This window comes from Neodiprion pinetum, chromosome 5 (genome assembly GCF_021155775.2).
Source record: "Neodiprion pinetum isolate iyNeoPine1 chromosome 5, iyNeoPine1.2, whole genome shotgun sequence".
Lineage (NCBI taxonomy): Eukaryota > Metazoa > Arthropoda > Insecta > Hymenoptera > Diprionidae > Neodiprion > Neodiprion pinetum.
Window position 1 is genome coordinate 22,998,129 of NC_060236.1, and position 11,985 is coordinate 23,010,113.

An 11,985-nucleotide genomic window follows, 5' to 3' on the forward strand; every position below is an offset into this window, starting at 1 on the left:
TATCTACGTGTACGTATAACGGGTATCTCTATACCGATTACCGGTAAAAGAGTATCGTATTCTCCTTTCTTCCATCACCCTGCAGACACCGTATGATAGTCGCACAGCTTTGCAGAGCTTGCGATCAACGTGTCTGTTAGAAATTTTTAAACAAAGATAAATAGAAATGTCAGATGGAAAAGTCGAAAACTATGAAAATATCTTTGTGATTCATAGCGAGAAAAAATTATGTACAGCACGACTGCCGGCAGCTTCACCCGTCGCGCCTTCGACTCTGATCGACTATAATTATCGGGGCATGGCGTCGGAATACTTGGCAAATGTTGAGGATTATAAACACATTAGGATAGACGCGCGGTGGTCTTAATCCTACCGGTTACACGCTATGAGTATCATGATTATAAAGAAAGTGCGGCTCTTAGGATAGATGCGTAACATCTCACGGAAGTGTGAGACATGCGAAAGGTTTCCAACGTAAATGACGTTGCTGCTTCTCAGTGCATTTGACTTGTCGGACGCCAAGTTTTACAAAACATCTTATAAAAGCCACATTGTAATTAATCCAAAATCATTTACAAGTTAGCCCTATTGCACTCGGAATGTATATATATACCTTAGAAAAAATAACTGTTTTTTCACTTACGTTACATGATATATTGACAAAACGATAACCTAAACAAAATGCGTCAGATCTCAATGCGAGAGAGCGTTTCTCTTCGATTTTTTGAACCTGTTACCAGGTTGAGGCAATGATTGCCCACGAACGGATCACAAATTAAGACGAGTGAAAGATAACAGAACATGTGAATGTTTCTTTAATGTAATTTCCTTCGGAAAATATAGTCTAGTAGAATGTCTATACTGCACGTTCCTATACACTGTATGTTATACTTTGTGTAGTTGAATCATATAATTCCGGGCCATTCACAATCTTCACCGAAGAAGAAAATATTTTGATAACTGTACAACGGATGAACGTACATACTAGGTTTGCACACTAATTGCCTCAATTTTCAACATGACTTCCTACTTATGTGCAATTGATCTGCTCCTTTCGTAAGTTGAGCGTAAAGCAGACATTTGACTAGAATCCGAAGGCAAACAGGTAACACACGTTACAGAACTGTGGGTCTGTATTTTCATCTAACGTAATCTTATGAGTGTAAATATGTGGTTAACTGAGATGTAAATTCCTTAATTTTTAAACGAATCCCAAAGGTCTTGTTTTCATTCCTTGTTTCCATAGCAGCACCGGCGGCTATAGAATTATTGGTGTATGGCACCAGCAGCACAAGTTCTAACCAACGGAATTTAGTTTGCCTTGAATGTGCAGTTTACAATTACCCCTGGTATATATACAATGATTGTTATTGTTATTTCGCTACCGTGGTGTGACGATCTCAAGTGATTGTCAGTAAGTTTAGGACTTGCAGCATATACGAATAATTATTGCAGCAGACCACAATCGAAGAAATATACAATATGTGAAAAACTAGCTGTGCATGCATTTACAATTTTCATTCTCGGAATATTCTGTTGATACTTTGCACAAATAATGAAAAAATGAATAACGCAAGTCTTGTTTTTTTTCATACGATCTGGTGTATACCATATCCGTATGCAATCAATTTGGAGTACGAAAAATGGCCATATTTGTCGTACAAATGTCACCGGCCTTGGAGTCAAGCATTTCTTTAAGGTAGGTTAGATCCAGACAATGTACGCTGCGACGAATGATGAGTGACCGTCATGTGAGTGTACCAAAATTAACGTGGTGGCCATGTTGGTATTTCTGGCTCGATTGTCTGGCGAGAAATAGACCGGCGTTCGGATTAAAAGACGGCACGAGGGTAACATACTGGCGAGACTACAAAAACTGACGAACTCTGTGGTGCGTTACACCTGTGAAACGGATTGTCAAGTTATTTTTACAGCACAGGGCGAAGAAGCTGGATACGCTCGGTTCGAGTGTGGGAGAAAAATGATGGAAGTTCAAAAGGGATGGTCAATGTGACCAACAGCTATTTGCGTATGATGAATAGATTATTTGAGGATACAGGAAATTTACTGGATGTTCCCAGATCCTGCACAATTGTTTATATGTTGAAAAATTTAAAAAACCTGTAATAGAAAAGTCGTCAGGCTGAGGAGAAAAATGCATGCTGTCGGATTTCTGTTTATAATAGATCTCACCGGGAAGTAAACAGATAATTTGAGAAGCTTTACATGTAGAAATGTACAAGGTCCACGAATTTCGGGTTAAATTCTAGTGCCCAAGCTGACAATAAGTTAAGAAGGTGCCGAGAGCACGACCGAGGATTTCGCATGCGGTGATATTTCACGTTATAGAAGTGTGATTAAAATAGCAACACTGATTGCGTGTTTCTTGTTCAAGAGAAGACATGCAGATGCAAAATGAAACATCGATTCGCTTTCCATATTAAATGACGTGCTTAACTGTACTGTGACACATGGCTTACGGACATGCTTGCAACATGTAAAATATAGGTATGTAATATGTAATCTAAATTGACCGTTTGATTTTTTATTCGTTGAATTGACCTCAGGGAACGTTTGGTGAAAGTTGAGATAATTATACGTAAGTCCCGCAAGAAATTTCTCGGAATTATTTCACTCAGACGAAAGACATCGATTCCCTTGACGGCGACTGCGCGGGTTGATGACATTTGTGCCAAATGATTTCTCATCTTTGAATAACACTTGCATGCACGTACATTTGATGAGAAGTATCAGAGAGAGGAGTGTTGAGAATTCAAGGATCAATGAAATGTCTAGAGAAACGAACGATCGGCGGCAACGCCCATTCGGGACTTTTTTAATTAAAGAACATGTCCGTATCAACGAGTAGTTAAAAACGCGTAACCAATCCCATTTACTACGTGATCTGAAATTTATATCGTGTGAAATTGTATACGTATAACCTGATATTCAATATATTTGTGAAATAAACAGTTACGAGTTTTTATTACGAGTTCGTTATTATTTCGTGATTCGTTGTTTGGTTCAGCGAGCGCATCAAACGCACGGATTCCTTGTTTCTATTGCGGTTGAAACCCGGAAGGATCGCACCAGGCGTGCACCGTATACGGTGAAACCTTAATGCTGCAACGTTAAGAGTTGGCTTTGATTTGGGAATCGGTGAATCTGTCCGTCTATAAAACTAGGATAGTCTGGGCGATCAGCTTTGCGTAGCAGTTATAAAATGCGCGATTATTTTTAGTTGCGCAAAAATATCGCAAGGTCGCCGATGCTCGCAGACCGACGACTGGCTCCGACCCTCGAATACATCAGTGAATACATCGCAATACCGGGTAGCTGGTTATACATAGATATACATAGTTAGATTCCGCAAGCTGAGCTTCGACCGTGTCGCGATCGGGACGCCACCATCCGGCAATGAGCTTGCGCCAATTGATTCGTTACTCGAACGATAGATGAAACGTTTCCTACACTCTTACCGCAAAAGGGTGTACACCGGGTTACTTAACGTCAAAGAACTTTATAGGGGCCCTAAATCATAGGCAACCCAGGGTACACAGTCACCCGCAAACTCGGAGCTGCTTAGAGTGAACTTCTCCTTGAATTGCCTATAATTAGGGGTCCCTATGGGGCTTTCCGAGGAAATAATCCGGTATATTACCACAGACGTTCGATTTCTGCTCTTGATTGAATGTTCAAAGATCGGCTGACTGCGAAAAAATTAAGTAAAATGCGAAAGGATTAAATAAAATATAACACGCTAGATACGGTAGGAGGTAACGAAGTTGAAGAATATTTTTTCCGGTTTCCTCCACCCGAGGTACGACACGGTCCGGTCGGTCAGTCGGGGAGAAAACCGTCGTTCCTACGTCAGATGCCAGATGGCAATCGTATCCAACGAATAACTCTGATGACGCGATGAATCGAGTTGCGTCGAAAACAGGAATCGGGGCAGCGAGTGTCCGTCGTTCATTGACGGATAGCTCGCTTACATCGTCGTTAGTGTTTTTTATGCGTGTACCTGTAAGTAGCAGTCTACCGTTATCAAAAGCGGGGGGGGGGGGGGGGGGGGGGGATATTTGAAAACTAACTAAATTTACATCAATCTTTCCATCGTGTTCATGCTGAATGCAGAATACCATCAACATACAATTATGTCGCAATGCTCGATACAATTTTATTACGTCTTGACTGTATTATAATAAACCCGTCGAATGTGAACATATGTCTGTGTAATAAAGTGATGGGCAAACGTAATTACAGTCATGCGAATGCAGAAGGTTTTTACGTTAATCGCACGTTTTCTCATTCAACCATAGAACCAAATTGTCATTTTGGGCAGAGCAGTCCCTGTCAAAGGGAACGGGAAAGTCACAAAAAAATTAACTTTCAAAAAATATTTACTTCAGAATATCCAAGAAACGCAAAATCGTTTCACACACACATTGCAAAACGCTTGATTAACCGAATTCCCAAAAATTTGCGAAAAATTCAATTATCAATCGTTCAAATTGAAAGATTGTTATACGCCAGGTTTGAGTAATTGAAAATAAAACAATTCAAAATAACTGTAGCGTAAGTCCGTGCTGTAGCGAATAGATAGAAAAAATTGACTACCTACATAACACGCGAAATGTTGTGAAACACGATCTCAGTACAAATCATAGAATACTTAAATGAAAATTTTGTGCAATGCGCGCAATGTTCAGGTGAGCGCAACATTCTAAACTGCTATCAAATCAGTGATCCGTGTACCAAAAGACGAATGATGTTACTCCAGGAATTGAGTTATTTATCTTGTAACGAGTAAGGAACACCGCTCATCCTGCGTCATTGCTAACCTTATTTCTAACAGACTTTCGATCTTTCTGGATATTACTCATCAATATTTTGGGTGAGTAATAAGCCTACTCTTATTTTGATCACACTTGGACGATCTTTAAAAAATCTTACACATAAGATACAGGGCTGTGATTCTGTAATTTCACTTTTCACATTTTCCACCATCCAAGCTTTCCGATTGGTTGAGTAAACTTTGTAAACCAATCAGAATACTTGGATGGTGGGAAATGTAAAAAGTGAAATTACAGCATCGCAGCCCAGGTATGCTGTAGGGGAACTCCTTAAAACGACATCATGCTTAGAAGGGAGAACTAACGTAAAGAGTATATACATAACTTTAATGATGTAATCACGAACCAGGCGTAGAAGAAGATGGAAAACGAATTGAAACTGGGGTTGAGATTGTACCTTATACTTCGGTGTACATTTCGAATACATCCGCGACTCTGTTCAACCTAAACCTCTGACCGTTCTATCAATCAAAATACTTAATTCGCCAAGAGTTGGTCATCTTTACCTATCGATTACGGTCAACAAGAGCACCGTGTCGAGACGCATTGCTTGAAAGATCGGCAAGGTTTCGAACCGAACTATTTCGAAAATTGCGAAGAACAAAATCCTAACAATTTTGCAAATCGATAGAATGACACTTCCAGACCCAGAGTGTATGGTAATTTTTTATTCATAATTACCAATTATCAAGAACGATCTTGGGTTCAGAATAGACGAAGGCTTGAAAGCAACTGACCTTACCAGCTGAGTTACGTTGGGATTAAAAATTGGTCGAGTATCGTTTGCTCAACCCCGTATTAGTACACATAATGTTGTATTCCGATGAAATATCTGGAACATGCGCATCGTGGCTTGAATATACTTGGGTGAAATCTCCATCGCTCGGTATGTTAAATTTATATATATCCACGACGTCTGGTTCGACGTGAATCGGAGAGCGGTGCTATAGGCTATTTCTGATCCGCGTTATGAACCTACGTCGACTAGCAAATGCTGACGCTCGTTCGACGTGCGTCTATTCGTTTTTATTTCGGTTAACAGCACGTGTTGAAAAACCCGGCTTGGAGTGTAGTGATTTTCAGATCTGGTATTAAGTACTGGTATAATACACACACGATTCTCACTCCGCCAAGTTGCCGTTTGCAGTCAATGACTGCACGGACTATTATATCGAGATACCTGATGCACTCTCTTTGCCTATAACAATTAAAACCGCCTACCGTTGTAGCGGAGGATAGTCGGAGTCTTACAAAGTGCGATCTACCATCTATTCCTATTTCCAAAATAAGAATGAAACGACATTTGCGATGGGAAAATACATTTCTCATAGTCAGATAAGGCAAATATTTAAACTCTATTTTAGATACATAATAAACTATTTATTCGCAGGAAATAAAACATAATAGATTTACATATTATATGGACAGTGCTTTTTTTTTATGTAAAAATGACAGGGATTGCGGTAAGAATTACTTATCAGTATACTGATGTTAAATTCTTTGAACTTATGAATCGCCACAATCCCGAAAATTTTCACTGCAGTAAAGCGCTCACCATTTGAATACCGTCGCGCATGTGAATCCCATATATTTTCCCCCGTGTTCATGCGTATAGTCACCCGAAAATATTTCGTCAGATTAAATGAAGTTTTAATCTGAAAGTGGACCGCTAAATGAAACCAAGTAACACGTGATTAGTTTCTCTCTCTGAATCTAATAAATCTCCTTTCCTACTATTATATTATCTTCACGGTATATGAATGAGTAATAAAGTTATGCATGTATTTTCGTAGGTCCCCTGCATGTAAGAATCGACCGTTACCTGCGAGCCTATTCGTACAAATCGATGGGTAACAATATTTTTCGGATGATCTGTGCTTGAATATGTGCTGGTAAAATTATAATCAACAATTTACTAGTCGATAGTGTCTTATGGCAGCGACGCGATTAACCAGACTTGGGTATTGTTCGCCGGTGAGAACAAAATTTTATTGCCAATATTTGCATTCACAAATTCCTTGTCAAAACGCGGGAAATTGAATGATGCGACGAGTTTTCCCGATACCGTTTCCATTTTTTGCGGTAAATACGATTCTGTGAAGATTCACAGATCGGGATGAGCCAGATTGATGGGTAACCAGGGTGTGAGTGCAGGTTCAAATGTTACAGTGAAAATGCAAACATGTTACGAAATTGGGAACCAATCACTGTACACACGATTACTTATTAAGGTATAACATGCGTCAGAGTTGGTCGATGGATCCATCGCAAGGAAAGCTTAGCTATAAAGTTAAGGGAAACTTTCATCTCTGCGTTGAAAATTTTTAAAAACGTTCCGTCAAGCTTGCATGCAATGCGATTTTCTCGAAGGTATGTATAACCTGCCCAATGCAAATACGATATCTTACCGATAATATGGTGGTTGTTTTCGACGAACTGCGTGGTAGTTTGAATTCCCATGAGTACCAGATTTTCTCCCTATGTATAAACATGCATGTGTACGTATGCCAGTCATATGTACCGACGCAAACTGGCTATCCCGTAAGCCAAAAAAAAATCCACCTGAGCAGACCTAGCGAAGCTGGATTGTTGGTTCACACACCGCGGGATGATATTTCAGCATGCCGGAACGATGCATTATTTTAAACGTATTCTTCACTGCCAAAACTTGAAAGTATTTCAGGCATCTACGCACTTATTTGTCATTCTCTTCTCATTATTTCCCGTGGTCTGTGTCCATTTTTATATTTATGATTAGATCGGGTAACTAGAACAAAGTCGGACCGTCGTTGACACTGCGATGATTCATGGGACAGATCTTGGGCGCACAAGTGTTAAAAATATGGAAAGAAAAATTATTTCCTCGTTTACTTTTTGTAGCATGTCCTCGAACAAATCGAACCACTGCTTTTAATAGTAAAAATCTGAACGATTAACGCAAGTTTATTTCTGTTGTAGTAAATGGAACTGCAATTGAATGGCGAAGGTAATTGCGAAACAATTGATATTGATCAAATAACGCGTTCAAACTATCACGCGGATCGGATACGAGATCGATTTCTGAATGTCCAAGTCAAATTTATTTCAAATGTATATTATTTGAAAATAAAATATAAACCGCGAGAATGGAATTATTCCGTTTAATTAAACACAGCGAAGCGTTAACGTCTTTGTACGTACGTTTTACGATGTTGGTGCAGTGCAGCGATAATGACGACAATTTTACACACCCACGTTACAGGCATATACGTACGGCCACAATTCGTCGCAGAAGTTTAATTTTGTCACGCGGTGCAACCAAATTCTCGAAATTTCAGTTCCGCGAGTGCCGTAGGTATGCAAAACTTTTGCCGGAATAACGAGTGGTTGGTTCTAGGTACGTAGTGGAAAAGCCCAAGTGAACCTCACCATCGGAAACAACGTGTAAGTATCCGTTACGCCGGCAACTGAGGACCGGCTTTTAATTTCCGGATATACGAACTTTACGGTTGATATTCTCACTTGGTCACCATTATACATTATATTGTGTAAGCCTCACATGGTTTTATAATCATCATTCAATCCAATGCGAACGAGACAATTGTATAATCACTGTATATCCGCCCACTACTCACAGTACCGGCATCACAACTGCATTGAAAGAAGCATGTATATTGTTTAATATTACTATACCGCATGTGTTGCTTGTATCGTACATATGCCTATGCATGCGTCCGTCCTGTGTACAGTCGTACGTACATACGTGCATGCATGCATGCGTGTGTGTGTGTGTTCGTCTGTTTCTATGTATTCGCGTCGATGCCTCTGTGTATATCGTGTCTGCGTGTACGTGGATTAACATAGGTGTGTATGTACGTAAGTATACTATATGTACAACCGCGTACACACGAGCCCGCACTTCTGCATACAAAAGATGCGTCTATATCATAAACATATGCAATGAAATATAAACTCTTCTCGTAGCAATGCTCAATGCTCGAGGAGCGACCAGCAACTGGCATCTGCACCGCTTTCAGAGTTTTCATCGCTAGTGCCAGCTGGGGACGCTGACTATTTTAAAACCAATGTCCTTCTAACGCTACTGCTACCGAGCACCGAGGTGTAGGTAGTGTGTAGTCGTGGTCGTCATCGTGCTCAAGATTTGGCAGGCGCGACTTTGAATTCTCAAAACTTATGCAGTCGAAAGGACGACTCGTAGCGGAAAATCGGCGAAAATCTTCGTACCTACCAAGAAACGCCCTGTTATCCGATACGGAAGTAATTATCACACGACATGGGTACACTAATATGGTGGTATAGCATACCGCGTACAGTGGGCTGGTTTATTCGGAGCGAAGATCGAGATCAGATAATTGTAACGATTATCGGTATACTGTTGTAGGAAGTAAGATATTTGATTAAACGTCATTTTCACCGGTCAGTTATTAATGCATAACTGCTGACTAGTTATTGCTTTTCTTACTGTTGCTTTGGAAGTCTGTATCGTGGAAAGGAAGATGTTTTTGTATCATAGCTGGTGAGCTACAATCCTGTGAAAATAGAAAAATAGTGATGTTCAGAAACTAATGTCAGATGCGTCGTGCTCATATTACCTGCATTCGGGTAAATTAATCATAAGAAATTGTTACGCTTCATAATGTCGGAAAGGTACACTTGTTGACGAATGAGGATGCAAAATTTGGTGGCAGTTGGCACGAAGAAATACCACCAGCCATTTAACGTTCCAACCTTGTAACCATAGGACTAGAAATTGGAAATGTCTTTACTGACACTTGTAGCGAAATGTTACGTCAACTTGTACAATGGCTAACAGAAATATTGAAGAGAGAATCTCACACGCAAATGCTTAAACGCCGCTATAGTCGCCTGTACTCATCCAAACGATTCTCCATTCTTTGCAACACGCACCATTCTTCCTCATTTTCACCGTGAAAACTGTGTCTTACTTTCTCGTTGATTGTCTGCACGAAGCAAAATGTTTTTTTACGATAGTTAGCCAGCTCCAATGCCATGGCACTGAATAGAGTGACGTTCAAAAAACGATAGTAGCTGCTCATTCCACTCTCAGCAGCATGCAATATCTGTAACTTTGAGTACTCTACGGAAAAATAGGTAAATCGTGAATAAAACAAAAATAAAAATAATACGACTGAAAGTCAAACACCGTTGCGATCGCCAATGTGGAGCTAAGAAAACGAAGATATGTATAAAAATTGTAAACTTAAACACGTGCAAACTCATCAAAATTGCCAAGTAACGGGGGGAGGTACTCGGATGTTTTTACCTAACTCAGGAAAAACAAAAATACGAAACTCCAATTGATCTGCCAAAAGGTGTGAACAGCAAATGAACAAATAAAGTGCGGAAGTTTAATGATAGAATACTAACGAAATAAGCACGAGTATTAACTAAGTGTTTCGGAAAAGTGACCAGAATTTAGTATCAGTTGAACTAATTGACAGTTAAAGACTATCAATTGATTAAAAATTCTCAATTACGGAAATTTTATTATTGTTTAACTAGATGATGGATTTAGATTTCCCTTTGCTTTCGCAGATTGATTGATCGGGTTACTTGATTCAGGTTGTTGTTAAATGCGGCGAATACTGCCGCAATTTCGTTTATCCTTGCAACCACTTTACAAACAATAATATTTTCCCAATATTTTATGGACCAAATCTAGGTACGTAGCAGTGAAAATTTTTCGCGTAATTTCTTCTGAACACAATGTCAAGAATAAAAAGAAAGGTTTGAGACTCTCGAAATTGACAGGACAAATGACATGATATATCGATCAAATTGCTATGTAATAATATAAGATGTGAAGTGAAAGATTAACACTGCAATCTTGTACATTTTTTGATGTGGGAGAATAAGGCGTTTCATCGTTTCAATAATGTGTTGTTTTATTCTTCTTTTCTTTTACACAAAATAAAATACCAATTTTGGACGAGATTTGTTGGTCGGTGTTCTTCAGTACTCTCTGCAATAAGTTGCTCTGCCTTCGCTTATCATGGGCGTACATTTCGCATTTCTGATAAGTATTTTTACCACATAAATTTTTGAAATCGACCCATCACAGCGACAATATGGTGTCTCGAAATGCGATTAGCAAAGACACCATATCAAGTACCTTATACCCAATAATACCCAGTTATTTTTCCGTTTATTTACTGAGATCAAGCACCATCGTCACATTTTGCATCATTATCTGATGGATAATGTATCGATTCTACATGAATTGGTTCTACAAGTTCAATTCATATGTGTGGTGCACAGTGGTCGAAATTTAAAAAAGCATAGCCTGGAGTATACTAAATCATTTTATCCTAAATTTAACAATAAGGTCTACAATCCTGATTTTCATATGGTAGATTCAATAATATATGAAATGATGTATATTATATTTTGATCACATTTGATGAAAGTGCACTTATGAAAGTTTTCTGATCTTTTAAATTCATAATTGCATTACCTGAAAATGATGCGAACATGACGATTAAAATTATTTTCACGATAAATTACTTTCGCTCGAAGTTTCTCCAACAGCTTGGACAAATTTCACAACGGAACAAAGTGGAGCAGCCGTTGTTTTTCATACTTCAATAAAATGTTAATATTTCAGTATTAAATGTGTGTGTAGTTAATTTTCAATTTATAGTAAGTAATTATAGTTTACATTCGAACCAAAAATTATAAATCAAGTCTGAAAATAGATGACTATTTTTATCTAAAATTGCAAAATATTTTTAATTAAACTATGAATTATCCAAAAAAGTTTTCTACTATTAAGATTACATAGCGAAATTTACGAAACTTGTTTTCAAATACACCCTTTTAAAAAGTTATGAAACAATTGATTAATCGATGAATTTTTACCGATTGAATCGCGTCGTGTTCAATTTTTATTTTGAACTCGATTAATCGATGCATCGATTATTTTTGACCGAGTGGTCATCCTTATCCTAGTGTCCCTCACGTGTCCCTATATGTCTCCGATTTCGTAGCGCCCTCTGACACGAGACTGGTCTTTGGGACTAATTTTTGATGTGCACGGTCGGTAAGTGCACGTAGATAACCACCAACATTCTGTCGTATCGAGCATCAGTAAGCAGTGGATGTTCATAATCTA

The 11,985-nt window shown here is 38.8% G+C and overlaps 1 protein-coding gene across 1 annotated transcript in view; it reads right to left on the reverse strand.

Annotated features, from left to right (window-relative positions):
• Positions 1-8,851, reverse strand: part of RhoGAP102A (Rho GTPase activating protein at 102A) — a 31,166-nt gene extending 22,315 nt beyond the window's left edge. Inside the window, exons 1-2 of the mRNA XM_046629787.2 lie at positions 8,034-8,851; positions 7,262-7,671 (exon numbers count right to left, since the gene is read on the reverse strand). The gene's annotated coding sequence lies outside the window, so the exon portion shown is untranslated. The remainder of the gene's footprint in view (positions 1-7,261; positions 7,672-8,033) is intronic.
• Between the last annotated feature and the right edge of the window lie 3,134 nt (positions 8,852-11,985).